General features: G+C 40.8%; 1 protein-coding gene across 5 annotated transcripts in view; it reads right to left on the bottom strand.

Annotated features, from left to right (window-relative positions):
• The window catches only part of FUT8 (fucosyltransferase 8), a 140,926-nt gene extending 114,579 nt beyond the window's left edge, over window positions 1–26,347 (bottom strand). For 4 of the 5 annotated variants that reach the window (XR_012775897.1, XR_012775898.1, XM_075502570.1 and 1 more), the window contains exon 1: window positions 26,031–26,347. The gene's annotated coding sequence lies outside the window, so the exon portion shown is untranslated. Of the gene's footprint in view, window positions 1–8,571; window positions 8,678–26,030 lie in introns of all 5 variants that reach the window. The other variant, XM_075502573.1, reaches the window with a different exon arrangement.
• Window positions 26,348–27,402: the final 1,055 nt, after the last annotated feature.

Raw genomic sequence — 27,402 nt, forward strand, 5'->3', positions numbered from 1 at the left:
TTATACATATGACCAACCTCTATTTATACTGAGGTCCAAAAAAATAGAAACTCTGCCTCATTGCCAAAAAACCCAACAAAGATTAAGTACAGACCCTCAAGGCATCTGTGAAAACAAATTAAGAAAGCGAGGGGGGAAAAAAGCAGTGGATTCATTCTTGGGATATATATAGCCAGGCTTTAGGGGGAAAAAAAAAAAAAAAACACCAAACGCTGAGAAAAATTATAGGATCAAGATCCTAAAACCAGATGCCAAAAATTAAAATAGTAAACCCTCAAACTGAAATAGTTGCCACATGGAAAAGAATAGGGTCTACCTTTAAAACAGATGTAAGCAAATTAAGTTGGTTTGTACCACTTGTTTATTTATGTTTGTATGTAACAACATACATAGTAGACCTTATATGACATATTAAATTGTTTTAAACAAAATCATACTTTTGGGTTATCAAGGCATGGAGTTACTACATCATTTTATAACAGTGGTCTGACTAATTCAGAATGGCTGTACACTACTGAACTAAGTGTTGATTCTTGGCCATTTAACAGAAAAGCAATCAAAAGCTGCACATATCAGACTCTGAAACAGCAATAAATTGGATGTTGAAAAAGCTAATTTGTGAACCTGACTTCAAGGAAAGGGATAAAACTGGGGAAGAAAAATAAACAGGAAACCAAATAAAGCAACAAAAGTACCAGGACCAGGAGTAAAGAGAAAATGATAAATGTTTCAGATAATTGTCTTTTACTGCAATGAGAATTCTGCCAAATTAGTCTTATTTTTGAATTAAAACTAAGTGATTTTATATTTCAAAGAGAAGCTTCAGCAGCTGTACTGTCAAATGAACAAGGTGAACTGGCAACTCTAAAAATCTCAAAAGCAGCAACAATGATAAAAATAAAAAAAGACTGAATTCTGTATTTTCTTTTTCATATAATAAATTATTTTAAATAATCAGCACCTACAAGGTCAGAGCCCATGAACTTCCAAAAATGGAATGCCTGGGGGAAAGAGTGAGATAGCCTATTTTCATTTCCATTTGAGATTGATAGTTTGGGTATACTTCAGCTAAGCCAGCACTCAATAAAAAGGATACAGCTTTTCCTGTAATAAAGGATCTCAGAAATCCAACCAAAAAAATGCAACGCTGTTACCCCATGTATAAAAAGTAATATCAGGGGTTTAGCCTTCCAGAAAAACTAAACTAGTTCTTTTATTGTAACTCTCATCAAATCAGTTACACTACCCGTTTCACAAAAACGGAGAGGTGAAACTGTTAGCTGAACGTGAGTCAGGAAGCCAAGCAAAACTGAATATGGAGCCCACCTGTTCCAGCAGCTAGCCCTACAGCGAACCCGTTAGAGCACAATCTAGAATGATGGTTACTTTTAATTTTATATGAAGCATTATGCTGTATCTTTTTACAAGTCCATATTTGCAACCCCAATAACAGGTAGAAGGTAGCATATTATGTGAGCCATATGTATGGAAAAATAGATTTAGACAGATTGGCTCACAGTAAACACGAAGCAGCAATGTTTACATTTCACATAATGAAAAGAACTATTACTAAATTTACAAGTTGATTTATCTGTAAGAATTACAGGCAGTACCAGAAGTCCAGAGTCCTACCAGACTGGGCAATCCACCATGCCCTACAAAAAGCTCCCCAAAATTTTAAACTGTGGTATCCTAAAATATATAAAAACACACAGAACAATTTAAAAAAGCATGAATATTTGGGTCTTTTTTTCCACACTAACATACCATCGGACTGAAGTAGCTACTTAACAGTTGCTGACAAAGTAGAGGGGAAAAAAACAAAGTTCCAAAGTAATTTCTACCTCTGCTCCAGGAAAATTTGTCCACAACACAAATAATTAAAAAAATATATATATTTCAAAACAGTGAAATATGTTGAGTTGGTTTAAAATAAAAGAGTCCAGCCTAGCCTGGTCAAGTCATCTGTAGCTTCACTTAACAGATTCTACCTGTATGACAATGAAATTTTAATTTGAGTTCCAAGTATTGTTTTGCAACCAGCTATGCATTGGTTTTAGAATATTTTCTTGCAGCCCATAGTCTGCTCAGAGTAACTCACAAAGAAGTAACAAATGCTGTACTGAAATCAAGATGCAGGATACCAGCAATTTTTTTTCCATCCATAAATCCATTACTAAGACGAAAGAAATAAACCCCTTTGTTTTAAGATCATCACAACTAATATAAAGTGACTGTCTATTCCAGAATCTTTTTATGGAACTGTGGAAAAGAATAGTCAACCTACTCCAAGTCATTCAAAACTACCAAAAAGCTTACAATTTTCCAGCCTAATATTACTAATTTATCCCTGAAAATGGAATTCTATTTATAAGGTAAAAACTACAGCTATTTAAAAAAAAATCTTTGCATTTGTTGTTCAATCACCTCAACAGTATTTACAAATATCACTAGATTAATTAGACAGTAGTGCCTTCCAGATAAGTTTGCCCCTCTTGCAGAGATCTTTTTGGAGATAAATGTCATGAAGTGACCTTGCAGATAGGACATTTTAGTTATATGCCTGATTCTGACTTTGAATTGCTGGGTGAACATGGACTAGTCACTACCTTTTATTTTTAGAAAAATTCATTTATTAAAAAAAAAAATATCCTTAAAGGGTTCAATACCACCTGGAGTGTTTAATCCAGTCTCCTGCATTACAAGAACCCATTCAAAACAAAGTCCAAAACATTTCATCAACACTTTTCATGTAATTTAAGTTGACTTTTAAGAAGATGCGAAACTTGAATGAACAACAGCAAGAGAATAGAATTCAAGGATGCCAGCCACGCTGTAAGTGCCTGCAACTACAGAAGTGTTAGAGGAAAATACCTACATCACCTCAGGAATACAGAGGGGTGGGGTGGGGTGGGAGGAAGAAAAAAGGAAACACTTCCCCTCTCCCTTCCCCATTTGACTGGGGCAAACCAATTTAACTTTGAACACAGACATTAGACCCATATGTCAGGCCAGGACTACTTTCCTAATACCACAGGAAGAATCAGAGACCTCACTCAAAATCCCACCTTTAGTCAACAGCAAATTGCCTCTGCTTCAGAAGATAAATTATGCACCAAGAAGAGAAAAATTTAAAAACAACATCCCTTCTGATCTCTACAGTATACCAGTGGTAGCCCTGAAGAACAGAATTTCTAAAATTGGACACTTTATGACAAATAACAATCAAATATTTTCTTGGCTGCTTTATCCTCTTTCTCATACATTTCTGTTATTCCAGTACGAAGAAATCTCATATGCTCATTTTTAATTTCTGACTCCAGGATCAACCTTATCACCTCACAGTCTTTTTACACAAATATATAAATCATCCTGAACCACCAAGTTTCTTTCTCCCCATTACTGATTTTGTAAGACTAGACCTCACCCTCTGATTTTCAAACAAGATTTGTTATTAAGTTTGTCCCTCAGACTTATTTCTTTTCAGTTGTCTCTCTCCCATATACACCTTCACACCCAGACTATTCTTACTTCTTCCTAGGCTTTACTTGCCAAATTCATGCATTATCCTTTAAGAAGGCAAGTTCAACTTCAGCATAATCACACTAACAGTTCTTTCTTTTCTAAATGACTCGATCTTTTCCGAGTGTGACTGTGGTCAGAGCTCTATACCGTCCTAAACGCAAATCAACCAATGCTTTATTGGCTGGTCCTAACTATCTTTTTTAAAAACTAGAAACCAGCTGGTGTGTCTTAGAATCATGTTCCTCTCACAAAGCCACATCATCTGAGAAGGAAACAGATTGGGATCTGGGTCATACAACAACAATCTACGTCTGATTACCAGCCTAGTTATACCAGGAGTTCTCGTCAGCACTCAAGTATGTGAATTTGCAGGGTTTTTTAAATAAAACTTAAATCATTTTCTATTACTCCAAACACATAAATCATCCTCTACTAAATATAATAATCTTGCCTTCTCTAGTATTAGCAATTTCAGAAGCACACAGACCAGCTTTTTAGCAAAGTCACTTGCTTATCTCAGTGCTGGCTCTACAGTTTCAAGTAGCTGGCAGAGAACTGACTGAACCTATGTTAGGGAAAATGTTACAAGAAAAGAATTTAAACAACAAAACCGCTTAAAAGAAATAAACAACAAAATCAGCTAAAAAAAACGTTACACAATGTTTTTTCATGTTTGGTAACAACAAACAAATGAAAAATTAATCATTCTGTAAGGCAAGTGAAGCTCAGAACATGTGTTTTCCAGTTTTAAGGCAAGAGAGAATGTGGTTTTCTAATGGAGAAATAGTTATTTAGCTGAAAAACTGAACTTCATTTCTCTTATACCCATCAATACATCTGTCTGGTATCATTGTTAGTTGCTGATACTAAGCAAGTTTCCTTAAACAAATATGGAAAGAAAGAACATCCCAGGGGAAAAGAGGGAAAGATAATCTTTTTAATACATATATTAAAAAATATATAAGATTATATATTATATTTTTTTAATATATATATGTGCTGGCTTTGGCTAGGATAGAGTTAATTTTCTTCACAGTAGCTTGTATGGGGCTATGTTTTGGATTTGTGCTGGAGACAGCGTTGATAACACAGGGATGTTCTAGTTACTGCTGAGCAGCGCTTACACAGTCAAGGCCTTTTCTGCTTCTCACCCCACCCCACCAGCGAGGAGGCTGGGGGTGCACAAGAAGCTGGGAGGGGACACAGTTGGGACAGCTGACCCCAACTGACCAAAGGGATATTCCACACCATATGATGTCATGTTCAGCATATAAAGCTGGGGGAAGAAGAAGGAAGGGGGGGCCATCCAGAGTGATGGCATTTTGTCTTCGCAAGTAACCATTACACGATGGAGCCCTGCTTTCCTGGAGATGGCTGAACACCTGCCTGCTGATGGGAAGTAGTGAATGAACTCCTTGTTTTGCTTTGCTTGCATGCGCAGCGTTTGATTAAACTGTCTTTATCTCAACCCACGAGTTTTCTCACTTTTACCCTTCCGATTCTCTCCCCCATCCCACTGGTGGGGAGTGAGTGAGAGGCTGTGTGGTGCTTAGTTGCCAGCTGGGGTTAAACCACGACAATATATTATATATTTTTTAAAACTTTCTTTTTTTTTTAGATTAAGATTCCTTACTGCAAAGAGCTAAAGAAAAGCTGGAATATACTCAATCCATACTATGCAATGATCAAAGCCACATCATCTAACTTCTACTGCACACAGAAGAAAGGCTCTCAGGAATTAGCTGTTTTGCAGTGAAGTGCATAGGATTCTTTCTGCAGTTCAATTTTGTAGAGAAGTTTCCCCTTCAAACAAGCTTTGACTACCACAGGTTTGAGAAGGACATACAATTGTCCAATGAAATTCTACTTTAATCAAACAAGATACAGATTTGGAAGCATTATTCCTCAAAATTCTTCTAAACAAGCCTAAAAGACAGAGATTTCCTCACTCTTGTTTTTCCTTATCAGATAGGACTTTGACACTTTGACCTTGTTCTAAGAGTACACCATTTTAATGGCACAAATAACAATTAGGAGCAAACTTCAGTATCATTAAGTGCTTATCCTTACCACAAAAAAATATAAAACAGTTGCTATAAGGTATAAAGTCCCTCCATGATACTGAAATTTTCATACATAATGGTTTCTCAAGGCATAAATCAAGAACAGTCTACAAAACTGATACAGTACACAGAACAGTATGCAATCTGCTGATTGCTTTCACGGACATACTAAAGGGCCAAACTAAGAATTAAGTTATTAAATAACATCCCAAATATAAACACATTTGTAACCTATTTGCTTGCTAGGAGGTAGGTCACCCAGAATGTAACAAACCAATGTGACACTGCGCAGTTCTCAAGTTCTTTCCTGCTCCCATCCTTCAAGACACATTGACCCAACCACTTGACTCATTTTTCCCTTTTATTTATAAAATACATGACCCTAGCTGACACATCCCAATATTCCCAGAACACAGGTCACTCTTGTTCAGTGCCCCCGGCCCGACATTTTTCACTTTACAAAGTTTCATGTATGCTACAGTGACATTGCTAATACATTTACACACTTGTACGTGCAGTGCAAATTTGGGGGAAATTTGGGAAAACACTGCCAGCACTGGACCTCTCTTAGCTCTCTCAAATCCAGGAAAACATATGTTATGTTTCTATTCCCCAAAGTCCCACTTCTTCTCAGCCATGTGAAGTGCCATCTGTGCTTCCCAGCCTGGCAAGCTAAAAATCTGCTGTCATTCATTTCACGAGTGAGCAAATTAAAGGCAAAGACTGTCCTCTTTAATAAAACAACAAGACGTACAAATGGCAATCTAGATGACAACTCCAAAGCGATGAGTGGCGAGCATGGTTAGTTAAAGGGTCATAGGGAGGAAAAGGTGGCAAACAGTAGACTATCTTCAGAGCTTCCTCGATCTCTGTAAACTAATGCAAAAACTACAGGGAATAAAGAGTAGCTGGAAATCTCAGAAAGTAAACAAAAATATGACTTAACTGACACAACACATTTAGTGGGATACCACATAAAGTTGGAGGGCATACTTGGCTTAGGGAGGACAGATATAGATGGTGGAGCAGGAAATCTTGTCTTGAATATCTAAGGTTTGTATACTTGTTCTGAGATCCAGAATGCAACAGAAGACAAACACTCCACGTAACATTAAAATGAGAAAGTTACAGTGACAAGGAAAGCGTATATCTCCTATAAATTACCAAACAAGAAAATTTAAGTGGATGAGGGTTTGGAGGGACTGTTGAGAGAGGCTGTTTGTTTCTTCTTGGGCATTTTGGTTTTTGTTTGGGTTTTTTGTTGTCGGTTTTTTTTTCTAGACAGCTAGCAGAATCATTCAAAGCACGAGATTTAATATTAATGATTCACCAGATAGGCCTTTCCAGAAGCAGATCATAGATATAACTGAGTTAACCTCTAGGTGGTAACTGGTTTGACTATTGGCTTTACGAAAGTTAACCTACAAGGTTACATCAATACACTAATGCCTGAAACTTTCCCAGACACCGAAATGCAAGTCATCATGTTAGAGCAAGCCCTGAAATACTTTTGATGAAGGCCAACTGCACTCTTCCAATCTCTGGGAACAGTCTGAGGGTTATCACATGGCCAGGAAAACTTCCAAATGGTACTGTGCATGCAGCTACCTGTTTTGAAGGCTGAGAGATTAACAGAAAAGACAAACCTCATTCCATGCCAGCTGTCCTCAATACCAGACAATGGTCCACTTTATTAGTGTTGATGCAGCCAAAGGGATTTGAAATCAAAGCAACTTAAGGAAACAAAAACTAAGTGCAGATAAAGTCTGGAAGAGTACACAGAACTAAGAAAAGGGGAAAGTAGTAACCATCTTTAAAATTTAACCAAAAGAATGAGGAAATTTAGAGGCAAGGAAATCACACAGAGATAACACTCTCTCTAGACACAGGCTACTGAAAGGAAAGACTGAAAAAAGCTGTTAGGAAAGCCCAATTAAGAAAGTTGTTAAGTGAGAATACAGACAACATGAAGAAGAAAAAAAGGCTAAAATGCTGGCAAAATCTGTTCTCTTGAAATAAGGTCAAGAAACTCAATAAGAAACAAACCTGTGTTTGAATTTGAGGAAGGAAATTGTTTGTGCAGTACAGCTTCATGATTATTTGTCAGGGGTTACAGTAATTAGTTCAAAAGAGAAAGCCTATCTTATCAAAAGAAAAGGCTATGAATACAATGTTTGACAGTCCCAGAAAAAAAAAAAAAAATATAAATCAGCAAGCTTCACAGAAGAAAGACAGTACCACGCATGTCGCAAAAACAACTGTGATATTTTAAACACAACAAAAAGGAACACTGCTGTAAGCCAAAAAAAAAAAAATCTATTTTGTTTCTATTTCATATTTATATAAAAAAGCTAGAGAGCCTTGCTATAAATTATGAGAGATTATTTTAAACTGTGGGATTTAATTCAGCCTATCAAACTTCAGATATAAAGGAGATAAAGTTTTTAAAAAATTAAAAAATAAATACCTTACTACCCACTACAAATACCAACTACGCCTATAAATACCATTACTCAGTCTTTTAGTGTCAGAGTAATTTATATTGAAAGAGAAGTGAACACACAAGAGAAATACCAACACCAACAGAATTACTAAAAATCCTTTAGGTACGTATTGAAACAATTCATGTAGTAACAGATTAAAAGAAAGAAACAGCATCTTCTATTGTGCCTTAGATACCTACCCTGTTCCTTCCTCTTTATTTTTTTTCTTCCTTCTTAAAAAGGTAAATTCTTCAAACCTGCCCACAGTGAGCACACAGTTTGATATTGCTATGGAAATTATACTAGGAATTCATACATAATTTCATCTTTCATTTTAAGTTTTTCAAACAAGAACCAAATAAAAATCATAGCCTTTTATTCCAAAGTGTATCGTCAAATAGCTTGAGTGACTCTGCTTTTATAAACTGATTGGTCAAATAGCAGTAAGGTGACATTAACAAGACTGTGGTCAACTTCATTGCTGTGATTCAGAACCATACCAGCAGCTGTGCAGATTTCAAAGATGGTATCAATTTCATACTGCTGCCATTGCTGCTCCATGGGAAGGCTATGAACAGATGCGAGCAGCATTCAGCATCCAGGAAGCTGAGAAAAAAAGGAAGACACAACACTGTTTCCCTTGAGACAAGACAGCGCCACAGCTTCATGTTTATCAGACACAGGCTAATCAAAGGTAGATCTTCAAACAAAGGTCAAGAAGACTATCAAAGCTGAGATTCTAGCAATTAAGATCAAAGAAGTGGTCAGGGATTTTCTATAAGAAAAATCTGAAAGACCTTTTTGAAATGTGTTTGTTAGGTGGCTGATGGTGCCTGGAGGAAGGAAATGAAGGAAGCTGAAAATCTGTATTGAATATAATTCCATTAGCACGAATATTACACCAAAAAAATGCAATTTATGTATTTCAGTACACCAGAAAATGCCTTTGAAACTATTCCTCAATACTACACACCAAGCTTTATAGAGCCTAAATGTTAGGGAAAAAACATGTACTAATACTATGGTACATTTCATTTCAGAGAGGTTTCAGGTCTTTTAAGTTTCCTGTATTTGAATAATCTTTGACACATCTTTTCCTTGAGCATGCTTCACCACAAACAGACTAAAATTGTGTGATATTAAGAAGAGACTGTTGCTAAATGTATGCACGAAGGTTCCTCCTGAAGTGGTTCTGTTATTTTCCTATCTCCCACTTTTACTATCCATTAGGCAATCTTGCATTCCTCTCTTATTCCTCTGATGCTTAATTTATGAAGGAAATTTTTAGAAAATTATACACATGTCTTCCCTACTTAAGGATAAAAAGCAAATATCATTTTTAAAGTTACATGTTGAGTTTAATCAAGCTGAATTTCATCTTTTTATCTCTTTCAGTCTATAACTATGAAAGAAAGCAAACAGACTCACTGCAATGAATTTACTGTGGGTTAAAGGCTCCACAACTGAGAGTTCTTCATTCATTCCCAAAACAAGTATATATTGGTAGTAATTCAGGTTTCCCTACACTGTCCAATGGCTGTGGTACAAGCTACCCTATGTGACCAGTATTAGATATAATCCAGTATAATTATACAGTTTTGTATATATGTATATCCATATATGTATACTATGGATATGTATAATGTATACTATATGTATAAGCTAGTTTTCATACAGCAAAGAACTTCATAAATGATACCAAGCACGACTTTGTTTTCCTTTGTAACAACAGCTTCACTTAGCCATAGATCACCCTTTCCCACAGCAGTAAAGAGGTGCTGACAGACACCATCCAAAGAAGGCAAGGCGATACTCAAACACCAAGCGATATGGAATCGTGAAATTGGGTTTTCTGCTAAATCCTGATCCCAGTAAGAGGACAGTAGGAAAGGAAAAGGCAGTATATGGAAGAACTCCAGGAAGCATGAAAGAAAAAACATTGAGAACAATGTTAAGATTACATCTCAGTGTTTTTTAAGCCTGATGTAAAAGTACATTTTGTAGTAGCTTTCACTGCATGCATAGTTTTACAGAGATAGTTTGACACCAGTGCTGTCCATCACTGAACTCACTAGAGAGCCTACTGGATAAAGAAGGACAAACTTGTCACTATGCTTCATACATCTCCATCAGGAAATCAAAAGTCTAAAGCTGAAAAAGAGCAAGATAAAAGATAGCTGAGACACAAAATGTTTTGTCGAGGCTCAAACTGCATCCTCAAGAACTGATGACTCTTCCTTCCAAATATCTTTTCTCCACACACTACACATGCTGACCAAATACCTGTCACCAATTACACATATGTAGTAAGTGCAGCTTCAGGAAGACAAGCCCCTGCAATAGCACAAATGCCATTAGAAATCACAGTTCAAAAGACAATATTCCATTTTGGTTTACCACGTTCCAGCAGAAACTTTTCACAGTGATATATGTGCTACTAATACACCACAAAAAGTATTTACACTGATTATTCTTAAATACTGTCACACTGTATTTTGGGGGTTTTTAAATGTTAGTACATACTAACACACCTGGGACTATCCACCTTCCAAATAACAGTAAGTCTTCACACAGCACATTCAAAAACAGCTGAAGAATTCTCAATTGGGAATCCACAGTTCACAGCACTTTTTTCTCTATAATCACATTTGACCTAACATACAAATACAAAAATGCCATAATCTAAGGGCTCCGAGCTCTAGATATGCTTCAAGACCAGGTGGTGGCAGTTAATAAACACTACATCGATGCAACATTTTTCAAGGAACAACCAAGAAAAGAACTGTCCAAAGGAGCATTCCACATGCTTCCATTCCAAAGCACTTATGATTTCAAAAAGCACAGTTAAAGCTATCACCTCTTTTGAGAAGATATGTCTAAGCCAGATAAAGAAATAATCAATCTTCTTGTGGTTGCTTCTGCCAGGGAAGGTAAGAAGTTTAAGCAACAACAATACTACACATTTGTAAAGAGACTTCAGGAGAAAAGCCACTAACAAAGATTATCAATCTAAAGATTCCCTGTTTGTTTATGACTTTGAGGAGCACTTGAATAACAGAAATGGCACAGAGAAACATTAAGTACACAAGCAGTTCTTTACTGTCCTAGAAGTCAGATCAATGGAAACCCTTTCAATAAACGAAAAACTGTACTGGCTAAATATGTTTGACTTGCAGGTGCCACTGAATTACACCCACTATTTACAAACTTCTCAGCAGGAAACAATAATGTTCAATGAACTCCTAGGATGCACCTTTGCCGTCTAACACAGTGTGAGCATATTGTAACATTTCACAGCAGTGTCATGAGAAAATATATTTAAATAAACATTTAAAGACTGTGGAAAAAGTGTTTCTGTGTTTACATTAGCTATATAAACATTAAGAAAGTCAGAGGAAGGCTGTTCAGAATCTGTATGCGCTTTTGAGATAGCACTGAAATTAACACGATACAATTCTACTTACTATTTTTAACATTTATTTTCAAAAATAACCACATAATTGATATCTTGGTTAACATTTCTGATGGGACACTAAACCATATCTCCATCTACTAGCTCAGATTTTTAGAAACATAGAAAATTAGTCATACAAATCTATAAAAAACCGTCAAGATTAATCATTTATTTTCCTAAACAACCTGTAGCAAAACACATTCAAAATATCATACGGATGCCTTAACCAACATGGCATGTCTTGACAATACCTGAAAATCTTTACTGCGTTGTATCATAGCCAATTTTACACTTGTATACATAATACTTTCACAAATCTCTACTTTAAGGACAGGGCGCTCTGCCTGAGAAAGCAGGATGTTATTTAACCAAGAGCAAACCTGTAATCTGCCAGGTCAAAGTACTACAGAAGGGATCCCCAAAGTTAACAAACCAGTAAAATTTACGTCATATTAAAGGACTGATCAAAAATCAGTTTGGGGGGGGGGGGGGGGGGAAGAAAAAAATACAGGTCCCATCAACAGGAACTGCACATAAAAAGGATTTATATAGAATCTTTTCCAAATGACAACTGATGTCAACTTGACATAAAAAGTTGGATGAAAGGGTATCTTAATGACAGGTGAAACTCAAAATATTGAGTTGCCTAAATTACTGTCCAGAACGAATAGCATCCTTAAATACTGACTGCAAGTTAATTTCAACAATTCAGCATAAACCCACAGGCACTTAACATGAGAATTCAGTTAAAACTCCCTCAAAAAATAAACAACTTTGTCAAGTAAGAATATAGAAAACACTGCTGTTATGTCTGCAGGTAAACTCATGATACAGTCTCATTTAAAAAATTAATTTTGATCGTTCTAATTACCCAAACAAGATGACATCATCCCTGTAGAAATGCTGTATTGCTACCTACCAGCTCCCTACTTTTTGCAAAGCTCTCACTAGCTCTTGAACAATTCTCTTGGCTATAGCCAATAGGTCTAACCTAGCATAAAAATTCCTTTACAGTTATTACAATGACAAAAGCATAGGAAAATCAAGTCCTATTACATGTTAATGTATTTATCAAACATTATTTCAACAAGAGCTAACCGTAATTGCAAAAATTGCCAACCAGTAATCAGAATTCTGTTATACATTCAGACCTTCAGCAATTGCATGCCTCAGCCATTTCAACTAATAGTTTTGTGCTCCCTCTGTCTTCATAACTCATTTAACCCTTTCTCAGGTCTACTGCTTTCTATCCTGCATCTGACATAAGATGAAGAACATTATACATCCTCAGATTCTTTCTCTAAATTAAAAAAAAAAAAAAAAAAAGCAAGGCTATGACAGAGACAGGACAGTGGAAGGAAGTTGATAGATATCAGAAGACCATTCAAATACAGAATCATGCCTAGTGCTTATGCAATAAATAACAAAATGCTTGTAGAAAGCATAGCTGAGACCCAGGAAGCCATTTGGCAATTAAGACGCATACACAGCTTCACTAGAGTGAACTCCACACTCATGAGACGAGTAGTCTCAATACTGGTTTTGGCACAACTATCTTCTTGGAATCCAGTCTCAACTACAGGGAAAAGTGTTCAATGCCAACAGAAGAGCATCCTCCCTTGAGAAAACAAACATCAAACCACAACACTGCAATGAATGACAGAATGAGTGAGGTTGGAAGAGACCTCTGGAGCTCATGTTGTCCAACCCCCTGCTCAAGCAAGGCCACCTAGAGCCAGCTGACCAGGAACATATCCAGACAGCTTTTGAGTATCTCCAGATGGCTTTTGAGTGAGTGTCTCCAAAGATGGTGACTCCACAACCTGTCTGGACAATCTGTGCTAGTGCTTGGTCACCCTCACAGTAAAAAAGTGTTTCCATATGCTCAGACAGAACGGCCTGTGTTTCAGTTTGTGTCCACTGCCTCTTGTCCTGTCACTGGGCACCACTGAAAAGAGCCTGGCTCTGTCCTTTGTACCCTCCTGTATTGATCCTGACCAAGAGACAGTTGCACGTTATAGGAGTTAGTGATCCACATAACAGTTAACCTGAGTGGGCACAGGCCTGTGCTGTGCTGCACAAACTCCTTGGCTGCAAGTTAAACTCAGCCAGCTAATTGTAACAGAAGAGCCTGCAAGCAGTTCCCCCTTCATACCAGTGATTACACCACCTGCATGGTCTTGCCTTTATCTAGAAGTGCAGCAAGAATTTCTCACAAGAACACCCTTTAGGAATAGAGTTGTTTTCTTGTGAGTGAATAACATAATAGCTCAAATGACCAGAAGGGAGAGCTTCTCTCCACAGACAGGATCTGCTCTGCTCTGCACAGTGCACCAGGGGAAAATCCATCCGGGCTCCGTCTGGTGCTGCATAAACACAGGGTGCCCAGCACCTGCAGGGATGCAACATTTACTCACTATCTACGTTTCTCTTCTTAGTCTGCCTTATTAAAGCAGTTACCTCATTAAGCCATTTGTTGTCGGGCCCTTCTTACTGAGATCCAGAAAGTACGCTGGACTGTCTCCCTCCTACCTCACCCCCACCCTCATTCAGGTATTTATATACATTGATAAGATTCCCCTGAGCTTTCTCTTCTTTAGGCTAAACAGTGCCCAACTCTCTCAGTCTTTCCTTATAGGAGAGCTACTCCAGCTCCTTCATCATCTTTGTGGCTCTTTGCTGGACTCTCTCCAGTATGTTCATGTCTCTCCTGTACTGCGGAGCCCAGAACTGAACACAGTACTCCAGGTGTGACAGCAGCAGTGCTGAGCAGAAGGGAAGGATCACCTCCCTCGAACTGCTGGCAACGCTCTTCCCAGTGCAGCCCAGGATACTGTTAGCCGTTTTAGCCAGAAGGGCACACTGATGGCTCACGTTCAGGTTGGTGTCCACCAGGAACCCCAGGTCCTTTTCTGCAAAGCTGCTTTCCAGCCAGTTGGTGCCCAGCAAATGGGGTTGTTCCTCCTCAGGTGCAGGACTTGGTATTTCCCCTTGTTGAACTTCATGAAGTTCCTGTCAGCCCATTTCTCCAGCCTATCAAGGTCCCTCTGAATAGCAGCACAACCCTGTGGCATATTAGCCACTCCTCCCAGTTTTGTCTCATCAGCAAACTTGCTGAGGGTGCACTCCATCCCCATGATCCAAGTCATTCAGGAAGATGTTAAACAGGACTGGACTCAGTATTGACCCCTGGGGTACACTGCTAGTTACTGGCCTCCAACTAGACTTCATGCCACTGATCCACCACCCTCTGGGCCCAGCCATCAAGCCAGTTTTCAATCCACCTCACTATCTGCTCATCCAGCCCACACTTCATCAGTTTCTCTATGACAATCTTATGGGAGATAGTGTCAAAAGTCTTACTGAAGTCCACATAGACAATATCCCCTGCTTTCCCCTTGCCTACCAGGCTAGTCCCTTCATCACAGAAAGTTATCAATGTTGGTCATGCATGACTTCCCCTTGGTGAATCTACGCTGACCGCTCCTGATCACCTCCTTGTCCTTCATGTGCCTGGAAATGGTTTCCAGGATTAGTTGTTCTATCACCTTCCCTGGGATCAAGGTGAGGCTGACCGGTCTGTAGTTCCCTGTGTCCTCCTTCCTGCCCTTCTTGAAGATAGGAGTGACATTTGCTTTCCTCCAGTCCTTAGGCACTTCTCCTAATTGCCATAATCATTCAAAGATTATTGAGAGTGACTTCGCAATGGTTGACCTTCCATATACTGTCTAGATACAGCCAAGAAAATAATTTACATAAGGAAAGAAAGAGAGCAGGTTGCCGAAACACAAAAAATGCCTTTCTAAAGGGCAGTGGACTCGGGTATCCCCGTAACATGGAGCATTTTCAGGGAAAAAATGGCATGAGTGTTCCCTGCTTAAATATCAGAACTGTAGAGTGAGAGCACAGACAAACCCTCAAAGTAAGACCAATGAGAAAAAACTGCCACATAACAAAACAAACAAACAAAAAAATTGTTTGAATTTGTTTCAGCAGGGAATCAACTGTAACTGTGAAGGCACCAACATTGGAGACATGCATCCAGCTAACTAATCCTCTTAGGTAGGCATACAAATCTGACAGTTCCCCTTCTATACTTGTGAAGAATGAGCAAGCCCACCCTAAACAGCCACAGCATTCAAATAGCGAACTGGAGATGGATACAGTCAGAATAGTAGATGTACTCACAATCTACATAAGAAAATGTGCCATGAAAGGCAGAGTCCTGGAAAGTCCTAACTGAAAATATAGTTGGTCACAAAACTGCAACTGTCTCTGCAAAGCAGGGACAGCAGGATCTTATCTTCTATAGGACTTTAGAAAACAGTGGACTTGGAAGCAAGCAAAAATCAATGTTCTGTAAAATGGTATCTCGAACTCATTCTGTGGAAAGTCTAGGATCAAAATGTCTCTGGCTGAGAGATACCAGCATATTCTGCTACATCTCAAGACATGGTTTTATGACCTTACTGTCAGATTTCAGTACTCGGGCTATTTCCTATTCTTGGCCCAATAGCTTGAAGCAACTAGGGGTATACCAGAGATGTGTGTTCAGCGTGCCTGAGAATAAACTGCAAGCAGGTGATTTTGTGCACACACATAGAGAGATGAAGAGAAATCAACTGAATAGAGACAATGTTATCTCAGCACTTCTGTAGACACAGAATCTGCAGAATTATTATCTATCATTACCTATGCATGACACTGCAATATGTTGTACAGGAAAAAATCAAACAAGCATTTTAAATTATGCTGAACTCTCTGTATCTTATATGTATGTCTAGCTCCTCGAGAGACCAACATTTCTTCGCTCTAGGTTGTACTGAATCCCTCATCCTGTAAGAGCACTATCCATTGTAATTAAGTGGAGAAGAAGGATAAAAGGGCTCTCTCACATGGATTCCAAGGGTCCTGCTGCCACTGAAGGAAAAAAAAAAATCACATCAGAAGAAACCATCAACAACCTGCTAAGAGACAGCATCTCCTGCTCCCTAGGAAGTACACAGAGCATACTCACATCTGCAGAGTTTGAAGATGCTGTCACAGGGTGTAACGTAAGCTGTCACGCTACCCAAATTGCCATCCACCTTTACAGCCTGGTAGGGCCAACGTAAGAGTACTGATACCTAGCCCAGCACCACCTCACCGAAGTTAAAAGACAACAAAAGTTGCAAAGAGAATGTCTAGCTGTTCAACCCAAAATCCAGAGTGCTGAATAGATATCTGCAATGAAGAACAACTCAAGGAGAACAATTTTCAATGCCATTGTGTCCTAAACAGTGGGTCACATCAGGACAAAGGTGTAATTCATACTGTCCTAACTGCTGTAACTTGAAAACACCCCAAGCAACGGACAGATCAAAAAGTAAGATGTTGTACTGTTAAAAAAAAAAATCCCAACAGAACTATGAAACAGACCTATTTAATGAACAGAAATATGAAGACATGCATCCAGAAGATTGTAAACTGTGAGCAAGTCTTTCCAAACCTTCTAAAAAGCTAAAAAACCTAGACCACAGAAAAAGGAGGTGCACAGGCTATCTAAACATACCATTGCATGGCACAATACCACAAAGGTGTCTCTGTGAAATAAAACAATAAGTAGGGGAAACAATATTTTAAAAGATATTTTTCTTCTGTGAATTCAAATCTTGCCCTAAATAAGGAACAAATGCTTGCCTAGGCAGCTGAGAGAAACTAAAGACATAATGCACCCTGCATGAATCGTCTTATACAACTTGGAGTGAGAGAAAAACAGAAGAGAGAGAGAAGAGAGACCATCAACACACTACGTACACTGCAACAGCAAAAACTGTTCAGTGTCAAGTATACGATCATCTAATGTGTGAATATCCATACTGATTGTCAAACAGAGGAAGTTGCTTAGCAAACACACAAAAAGATACAAGATATCAGCTAAATACAGCATATCAGAAACCTGTATACATGTTTTAGGTATATTACATATTTTATCATCATAAATAGAGGCACGGAGCTAAAGAGAAAGGTTCCGGGCAATGTGGAAGCTCACATTTTGAAACAGGTCACTTGGTCAACAGAAGTCTCCTTACAGACAAAGAGTTTAAAGAAGAAATGTATGTAATTGAATACACTAATAATTTAACGAATTCATTTAAAAAAAAAAAAGTTTTGTGAACTGTTCAATAAACAGCATGTCAGATAAATACTTACTTTAATACATACATGCACATAAACACCTCAAAAAAAATTTAGAAAAAAAAACCTCCAAAAACTTGACAAATGTATTTGTACCCATACAAATCAGGCTTAGTTATTACGACACTGCGCAAGTTCTAACCAAATTATGGTGAAGTTCAACAACTAAAGATTAACATCAGGAGGTTGTTGGAACAGAATTCTTATTGTTCTTTTACAAAACCTTTTGGAAGAGCAATGCTTTGAAGAAAGAGTTTAACACACAGCAAGTCAGAATTAACTTCCATAAGATATTCATAGCAATGTTCCACAAGCTTCTAAAAACAGTCTTTACCTTGCAGAATTAATAATGTCTTGGTGATACTCACTGCTATTAACTGTCTCACAAAAGAAACTCTCTAATATTACAGAAAATTATTCACCTTACCACTATAAGGTATGAAGCAAACATGTAATGAAAGCAGACTCCTAAAAAGCATTTACATTCAGAATTAATGTTGCTACCATAAAGCAACTGTAGCAGCACAAACTTCACCAAATTCTAGAATGACCAATACCTGAAGTCTTTCATTTTGTTTTGAATGTATTATATCTGAACATAAATGATGTAAATTATGCTTTATTAATATCTAATATTTGAAGGAAGTAAAATGGTTGATTCATGGAAACTACGCTTTGCTACAGAAATCACCACCTAGGTGATTAGACTTAGGTGTAGTCTTAGGGAGGATCCCTAAAGACTACAGCAATTGCCTGTTAGTAAATACAAATAAAGGGGGAAAAACCTCAGAAAAGGGTCATTCAAAGATTTCCTCATGTAGCATCTCATACTTGAATAACAAAAATAAAAAATAAATTTAAAAAAAAAAAAAAGATCCCCAGCCTGCCGTTTAACAGTAGCTCTTTGCTACAGGCAACTCTTCTGATTTGAAGACTTGCAGCCAAAAGTCTTCCAAAAGTTACTGGGCTCCTCGTATCTTAGGACTGCTTCTCCTCCTTTATTTGTTCCCCATCCCCACTCTGAAAATGTGGAGGGGGAGGGAGGGAGAGGAGGACAGGAAGAACAATAGAACAAAGAGAAGAACAAAGAACAGGAAGAAACAATAATCACATGAGGGAAGTAGTATATCATGTATGTGGGGGGGGAGCAGGAATCAGAATTGATTGCAACTGGTTTAACAGATAGTCGGAAAATCGCCACCTTGAAATGATGCATTATGAGCTACATAATATAAATTTACATATATATCACGACAAATGACCCAGAAAGATCACCGTTTTTTAAGGATGCCAGACACTTCCTTGTAGAAGATTCATTTTTCAGTTTCAAGTTGCCAAAGGCTTTCCAAGATGACCCATTCTGTGCCAGGCATCCATGTCAAAGCTGAGCTACTTCAGTGTTTTCATTGTATGCAAAACATATATTTTCCCCTTTCCAAGGAAACCTACAGAAAAATACTCTTTTGCCCCATTACAAAAGGTTATTTTTTCTTTAAAAAGTTTAATCACTTGCATGCTTTAAGCTCCACATGCATCTTCCTAAAAGACAGCAAAATGCGTATCCTGACACACAAATGATGCTTTTGTCAAGCTCACTGTAACGTCACTGTTATTGATTTTATTTGGATATGTTATAGCTGAGTCACCTACACATTCTGTCTGTACTGACTGCATTCCAGTATAAGGCTTCTGGGAGCTAAGCATCCACAGTTGTAGACTCACAGGATAATACAGGTTGGAAGGGACTTCCAGATGTCCCTAGTCCAACCTCCTGCTCAAAGTCAACTATGAGAACAGACCAGGTTGCTCAGCTTTATCCAATAGAGTCTTGAAAACCTCTAAGACAGAGGCTACACAGCTTCTCTGGGCAACCTCTTCCACAGCTTGACTATGCTCGTGGAGAGAAAGTTTTTCCTTATACCCAGTCTGAACCTTCTTTGTTTCAATTTATGACTACTGCCTCATGTCCTCCCACCATGCGCCTCAGTAGAGCCTGACTCCATCTTCTCAGTGATCTCCTGAAATCACCAGCAGGTTGTTGTTAGATCCCTCTGAAGCCACCTCTTCTCCAGCTGAACAAACCCAGCTCTCAGCCTCTCCTCACAGGGCAAGTGCTTCAGCTCCCTAACCATCTTAGTAGCCCTCCACCAAATTCACTTCTGTTTGTTGATGTCTTTCCTGTATTGAGGGTCCCAAAACTGGGCATAGTACTCTAGGTGTGGTCTAATGAGCACCAAGGAGAGAGTAGCCTCCATCTACTGGCTATGTTCCTGTTAATACAGCCCAGGATGTTGCTGCCCTTCTTTTTTGCAGGGGCATGCTGCTGCTGGCCCGTGGTCACAGTGCTGTCCACCAGGACCCCAGGTTTCTCCAGCAGAGCTGCTTCCCAGCCAGTCAGCCGCCAGCCTTCAAGGTGCTCTTCCTTCCCAGGTGCAGGGCTTTGCATTTTTCCTTGAATTTCATAAGGCTCCAGATGGGCCTTGTGTTCACAGTGCCAAAGTCCCTCTGAATGGCAGCCCCATCCTGATGCATATCAACTATTCCCCCCAATGTGGCGTCATCTGCAAGCACAAGAGCACATTCTATCACCTTCTGAGGATGAACCCCTGCAGTACCCCACTTGTTACCAACCTCCCTATATGACACATTAACCACTACTTTCTGAGTCCATCTATCCAACCAGTCTTTTACTCAACTAGTTCTCCATCCACTCAGACTGTAATGTCCAAATCTGGATACAAGAATATTGTTGGAGACAGAGTTGAAAGCCTTGCTAAAGTCAAGGTAAATGAAATCCACTGTTCTTTCCCCATCCAAATATTCAGCCACTTTATCACAAAAGGCAATCAGGCTAGTCATGCATGATTTACCTTTGATAAATCCATGCCGATTGTTCCCAATTACTTCCTTCTTCTTGTGCTCAGAAACGTGTTCCAAGAACATCCGTGCCCTTATTTTCCCAGGGACAAAAAGGAAGCTAGCCAGCTTTGTAGCTCCTTGGACTGTATTCTGGTCTTTTTTGACGGATGCAACATATGCCTTTCTCCAATCATCAGGAAGCTCTCCTGATATCCAAGATGTTTCAAAGATGATGGGAAGGGACCTCACTGTGACTCTGGCCAGCTCTATCAACATCCTCAGACACAGTCCATTTGGCCACATGGACCTGTACGATTCAAGTTCTCTCAATAATCCCCAACTCAATCCTCATCCACTACTGGTAGCTACTCTCCTCAAACCCTGCCATTAAGCACAGAGGCCTGGGAGACCTTGTTGGTGAAGACTCACTAAGGAAAAGAGTGCACTGTGTACCTCAGCCTTATCCATGTCCACTGTCACTAAATGACACATCACATTCAGAAAGAAGCCCATATTTTACTTGTCCAGCTTTTTACTACTAAAGTACTAGAAGAAACTCTTCTTGCTGCCTTTGACCTCCCTTGCAAATGTCATCTCTAGGTGACCATTGGCTCTCTTGATGTCATTCCTACATACCAAGACAATGTTTCTAAATTTCTCCTTTGTAGCCTGTCCCAGTTTCCACTGCTTGTATGTCCCATTTTTGCACTGGAGCTCAGACATGAGTTCCCTGTTAAGCCAAGCTCAACTCTTGATAGGCCTGCTTGTTTTCCTGAGTATCAGGATGGATCACTGGCATCTAAATTGCTTCTCAGTGATATCATGCTGGACCCAGCATGAAAAGGTAAGCTACTCATGTGAACAAAATGGTGGAAAAGAGGGGGACCAATAGGACTTGACCAAAGAAAGAACTGCAATGTGGGAAAGAGCTGATACAGTTGACACGGTGAATAGAATCTTGAATTTGGGATACAGACCAAGTCTGAGACGGGTGAGAAGACTGGTAGGAAAGGAAAAAACAAATTCAGGTGAGAGATCAGCTAGGCAGGAAGACCAGAATAAAGTACAACACTGAAGTTGGAAAACTTCAGAAGATAGAACAGGAGCCAGTGGAAATGCAGAACATAGAGAGGACAGATCCTCACCATGACAGAGAACTGGATGTGAAGCTGAAGACAGTGGACAGGAGAAAGGAGTGCGAATAGCTGGATAAGATTGAAACAGTGAAAGAACACTGGGATAAACAATTTATTAGTTAGAATCTCCCTGTATAGCAGTTCTGGATCTCAGATAAACAGCCCTTTAGCAAGAAACAAACTGTTTACATGGGGAAAATGGGATTGTGACAAAAATTTCAGAATAGAGCAAAAAAGATTGCAACAGGAAGATATTTAAGTAGATATCACAGAAAGAATAAGCAGAAAAATCAGCATCTACCAGAACATGCTCATTCCCAGAGCCTGGAATAGAACCCAAGATTCCTGAGTTTCATCACTGCTTTGAAACACTTAATCTCAGAAAACCATTCACAGACCATATCATTTGGACCACAGCCAAATTACATATTACTAGTATCACATTCCCTGCTGCTCAAGTGGCAGAAGTCTCACAACAAAATATACAAATTTCAGCCTTTCTAAAGACTTATATGCTATAATGCAATCCCACATGATAGAAGGTTTCCTCCTGTCCATCATGGTTGCTGCCCTTTTTAATCCAACACGTTCAATATTTTGTTTATGTGCAAAGAATTTTCTTTTTTTTTTTAAACTGATGAGTACCAAAAACCTAACCCTCGGTTTAAAAAAAAAAAAATAAATTATAGTCACATCATAAAAATTAAAGATGATTTGATCTTGTTCTCTGTGCCCTTGTGCGCAAGGTACTCTTGCTGTATTACTGAACAAGATGTTAAAAAAAATGTAAACAACAACACTATATTATATAAGGACCTTGCCATATGCACTGCAAATGTTGGCAAGTGTGCTGTTAATAAGGTAAGTATTGCAGGAAAAGAGAGGGAATTAATACTGTTCTAGAGAATTTTATTTTCTTCTTGTTCCTTGCAAGCAAATAATCTTTAAAAAAAAAAAACCACACAAACAAACTTTCAATGGGTGATCCACTCTTCATCAAAATTTTGGACTCAGTATTTTGGGGTTAACGTTTCAGCAGATCTAAGTATTTATACTTGCAGTCTAAATCAACAGACACCATAACACAAATCAAGCAGTGAGGTCTTTTCTAGCATGTATATTCATGGATCCCTGTTAAGGGACCCATAAAAAAAATAACAAAGAAAAGCCAGGTTATAGTTAGTAAATTACATAGGGAGACAGACCTTTATGAGAAAACATTTTAGAACATGCAAATCATTAAAACACTGATAGATTATTTTGAAAAATCACATCATAAAGGCCCTAAATTGGATATTCAACACAAAGGGACACATAACACATCTCCAGAGACATCTGTGAAAATATTACTAGTGAAACATGCAGGCACTAGAGACTGAAGGTAATGAAACAGCAAAAGAGGAAATTAAGCAGGTACAGTATGAACAGCATATAACAAATAGTGAGGTTGCACGTTACTCGATACCAAGAAAAAAGATTCAATATTGCTCACTGAACACAATCTATGCCATTCTATGCTATATACTGAAAGAAACACTGTAGGGAAAAGTGTAACATTTAACCATATATTTACAGGCGAAATTACAGTTCTTACAATAATCCCTAATTCTGGCATTTCATTATTTATAAGAGCTTGATCTTGCAACTTCAAAGTTCTTTGAAGATAGTTTGTATTGCATAATAGCAAAACATACGCACTATTTCCCTAAAAAACACGCACATCACTTCACTTGCAGATTATATTTATCAAAGAGATACATATTAATGCAATCATACATAGCATGCATCATCTACATTTTTTCCTTATTGTATTAGAAGCATATTCTGTGACCAAACAGCAAGCTTTTGAATGAGTCTAGAAAAAAAATGTCACACTTTGCTTTGACACTAGCTCCCCCTCCAGACCAGCCTAAGATTATAGTAATTACTTTTTATTTTAAATTCTGACTCTGCAACAAGATTTAAATACCCAAGTCCAAATCTTCTTCATCTTTATCCTCTTAAATGTCAATGAACAGATGATCAGATAATGTATATGTAAAATTATCATTTGTTATTTTTTACTGTACATAAATTCCAAGACTGGGAAAATCATTTGGTTTAGAACAGATGTGACAGATAAAGCAGCAATTCTATATAGCTACAGAGAGACAGGAATGGACCAAAAATACCATTTTTCAGATTAATGATATGAATGGTCTGCAATATTTGTAATATATAAACATTGTTATACAATCAAGCCTCTGTTTGCAGTCCCAATAAAGTGATCATAAACCACAGACGCCAAAATAAAAGGAAGCCCCTATGTGGTTTAGCACTACCTTTACTAATTCACTTAAGGTGAATTAGCTCTATTTCTACTCCAGCAAGTATAGCTAAGATTTTTTTCTTGTTCTAATATTAGCTAGTACTAATATCTTTTCAGTTGGTCAGCTAATGAAACTGCCAAAATTTTAAACAAATGAAGACACAAGAGTAAAAGAGAAAGAAAGCTACAACTTCCAATCTGACCCTCTGTATTTCCCAGTTGTCAAATGTCCTGGTAGCTATATCACTAAAAGAATGAATTTGCATGATTCAAAACTCCAGGTTGATTCTTACCCTTCCCTCGTTATTGAGCTGCTGGCTCAGAAAACATTAATAATTAATTATACTTTCAACACTGAAAAAAGGTTGTCTCATTATGTGTTGTTGGGAAAATATGCAAACTTTGCAATACGCTAGTTTAAGGTACGTATACATATGAAACCCTAACAAGTATCAATAAAAATTTGGCAGAAAGCATACCTGTAATAACCAGAGAAACAGACGTTACTGGAAATACATCAAAGCATAGTTACCAACTCCTAACAACTAGCTTTCTTTAATAATGGAAGGAATTGTAACAGAGCTTTCTGTAAAACCACCCCAAGCAGCAGCAGCACAGGCAATGTTGGCCATTTATTTGCTTTTGCAGTTCAGACTTTTCTAAAGTTTTTGACAATTTACAGTGGAGAATGACTTAGAAAAAGAAAAAATATGAATACAATAAAAATCAAAAAACCTTTTCATGCTTAAACACTCTGAAGTATTTACTCCATTAGCTTTCAGTTAATGCCTAGACATTAAAATACCACATTTTGGGGTAGAGGGAGTACGTGTGTATATATATGTGTATAAATGCACTGAAACATACACATCAGGTGAAACGTGTATGTTTCAAAGGCTCTGAGTGCCAATACAAAATCACAGACAAAGTGAAGAATGTTCTGAACGCATGGTAGTTCTCCACATCCACGTATGCACAGCATGTGGATCAGTGTACCCTGTGTGCATTGAGGACACAAGGACAGCAGGTACTGCCCCAAGGAACTTACAGTCTTTCAACAAGCAATTTTTCAGCTGATGCCTATGTCCATCGGCTTTTTGGTACAACCTCCACCACGGCATTATAGCCTCTACCTGTTCTTGTACCGTCGATCACGAGCTTCGGAAAGCAGAGAGTCATAGCCGGGTCTTTGGAGAGCATTAGAACACAGTGGGTACACACTCACACACACGTGTGAAAGACCTGAGCACACATTAAGCACAAAGTTGACTAGAGGAAAAATCGCCGGAGCCTTATCAGTAACAGAACCCAAGACCAAAGCACTTAAATGCGCCGAAATACGGTAAAGCTCGCCGTGGGAACAGCCCCAGGCAACAACCGATGGCTCTGCACCCTTATAAGACAAGCACGCACCCGAGCTACCAGGCGGCCCTAGAGCGTAAGGTCTGTCCATAAAGCCCACGTTTCCCGTGTGCTTCTCTCTGCCAAAACCAGGCGTCCCCTCGGGCGGCCGCAGTTCCTGGGACAAGGAAAGTTGGAGGCCGCCCCCCGCGCCCTGCGGCCGCGGCGCACGGGACGGCGGCAGCCGCCCTTCCCGCCGCGGGAACCCCGCTGCCCGCGCCGCTCCCCGGGGAAACGCCGCCGGCCCGGGGCTCGCACGCACCTCCCTCCTGGGCCCGGCCCGGCCTCGCTGCCGACGGTGATGCCCCAGCCGCCCGCCAAGCCCCGGCCTCCCCTTCACCCGCCGGGCGCAGGGCCCCCGCCCCGCTCTCCGGCGGCTTCAGGCCCCGCCAGCGCCGCTCAGGTGAGGGAGCCCACGGGGGCTCCGGCACACGGCGGGGGACCGGCGCCCTCCCCGCCACCACCACCCCGGCGGCGGCGGTTGCTGAGCAGCGCCGGAGCCGCAACAGCGGCGGCGCCAGGCCCGGGGGAGGGATGGGGAGCGCTGCCTGGAGCAGCCCGGTCTCGGCTCGGTACCCGCTTCCCCGCCGCCGCGGCTCCCGCTCAGCCCCCGCATCCCCTTACCCGAGTGCCGGCGCCGTTGGCGGGGCCCGCGTTGCCGTCGCCGAGAGTGCCGGGCGCGGGGAGACGCCGGGGCGAGCTGAGGGGCGGCGAGGGGGAGGGGAGGGCGGGGGGACACCGCGGTGAGGAGACGGAAGCAGGAACCCGCCGCCGCTTAACGGAGCCGCCGGCGGACTGAGAAGACGGAGCGCGAGACGCGGACAGCGCGCGCGCCGAGGGCGGGGAGCGCCGCGCGAGCAGCTGACAGCGAGGAGCGGCGTACGCCGGGCAGCGCGCGGCGACAGCAACCGACGGTGCCAGCGACGGCGCGCGCGCCCCCGCGAGCGCAGTAGGAAGAGCTCCGCCGCGGGCGCGCGCCTGCCGGGGGCAGGCAGCCTATGAGAGCGCGAGTCGAGCTCCAGATGCTGCTGGAGTGCTCTCGTCATGGAGCGCTGGAGCGCGCGGCGCGCATGCGCGTCGGCGGACACACCGCTACCACCACCACTACCACCCCCCCGCCCCCCCCGCCGCCTTCTGCTGCGAACCCCCACCCCGGCGGCCGGGCGGCCGCCCCGGGGCCTGCGGGACGGGGCCGGCATCCCCCCGTCTCTGCAGGGCGGGGGCCGCAGGCACGGGGCGGGAGGGCCCGCCGCGCCGCGCCGCGCTTTCCCTGCCGGGCGGGGGGCCGCAGGGCGGCGGCGAGGGCCCGCGGGGGCGTGCGGGAGCGGCGGCGGCGTTCGCCCCGGCGACGGGCACGTGCGGGGAGCAGCGCCCGGCTTAGGCGCCGCCGCTGCGGTCCTTCTTCCCGCGAGGGAGTTCGGAGGAGAGGAGGCGCTGGGAGGGGGGTTGCAAGGCAGCCCTTAGCTGCCGTTTAGGCCCTCCGGGGAGGCATCCCTCCACCAGGGTCGGCTTTAGCTCCCGGACAGCGATGCCGTGCAGGCGGGCAGGGTCGGCCCCAGCTGCCGGTCAGTGCACGCCGGGAGCCGGAGGAGGTCGCAGGCGCTGCCCGGAGCCCCGCCAGGGCTGCTGTCTGCAAGAGGCAGATCCCCGCCTGCAGTGCTATTGCATCTTGCCCAAGGAGGAAGCTCAGTATGGTTTGTTTGGGTTTTTTATAATATAATGATCCCTACAAAGAACAGAAATCTCACAAGGTTTTGTGATAAGAGAGTTAAAGAAGTGCTCTGTGTCTGCTGGGTGAGAGCAGGACTTGGGGGAGGCCTGCTCTGTCTAGGTACCCCTGACTAGTCTGACTGCTACTTCAGCACATATGACTTGTTCTGCTTCTGTGGCTTATCAACATGCTTCCTGAAAATGCACATAAACACAGGTGAACTCGGGTAGATGCAGAATTTCGGGGCATTTAGTGTAACTCATTTCCTAAGCATTCACCATGGGG

Source organism: Mycteria americana, chromosome 5, assembly GCF_035582795.1.
Source record: "Mycteria americana isolate JAX WOST 10 ecotype Jacksonville Zoo and Gardens chromosome 5, USCA_MyAme_1.0, whole genome shotgun sequence".
In the NCBI taxonomy this organism is placed as follows: Eukaryota; Metazoa; Chordata; class Aves; order Ciconiiformes; family Ciconiidae; genus Mycteria; species Mycteria americana.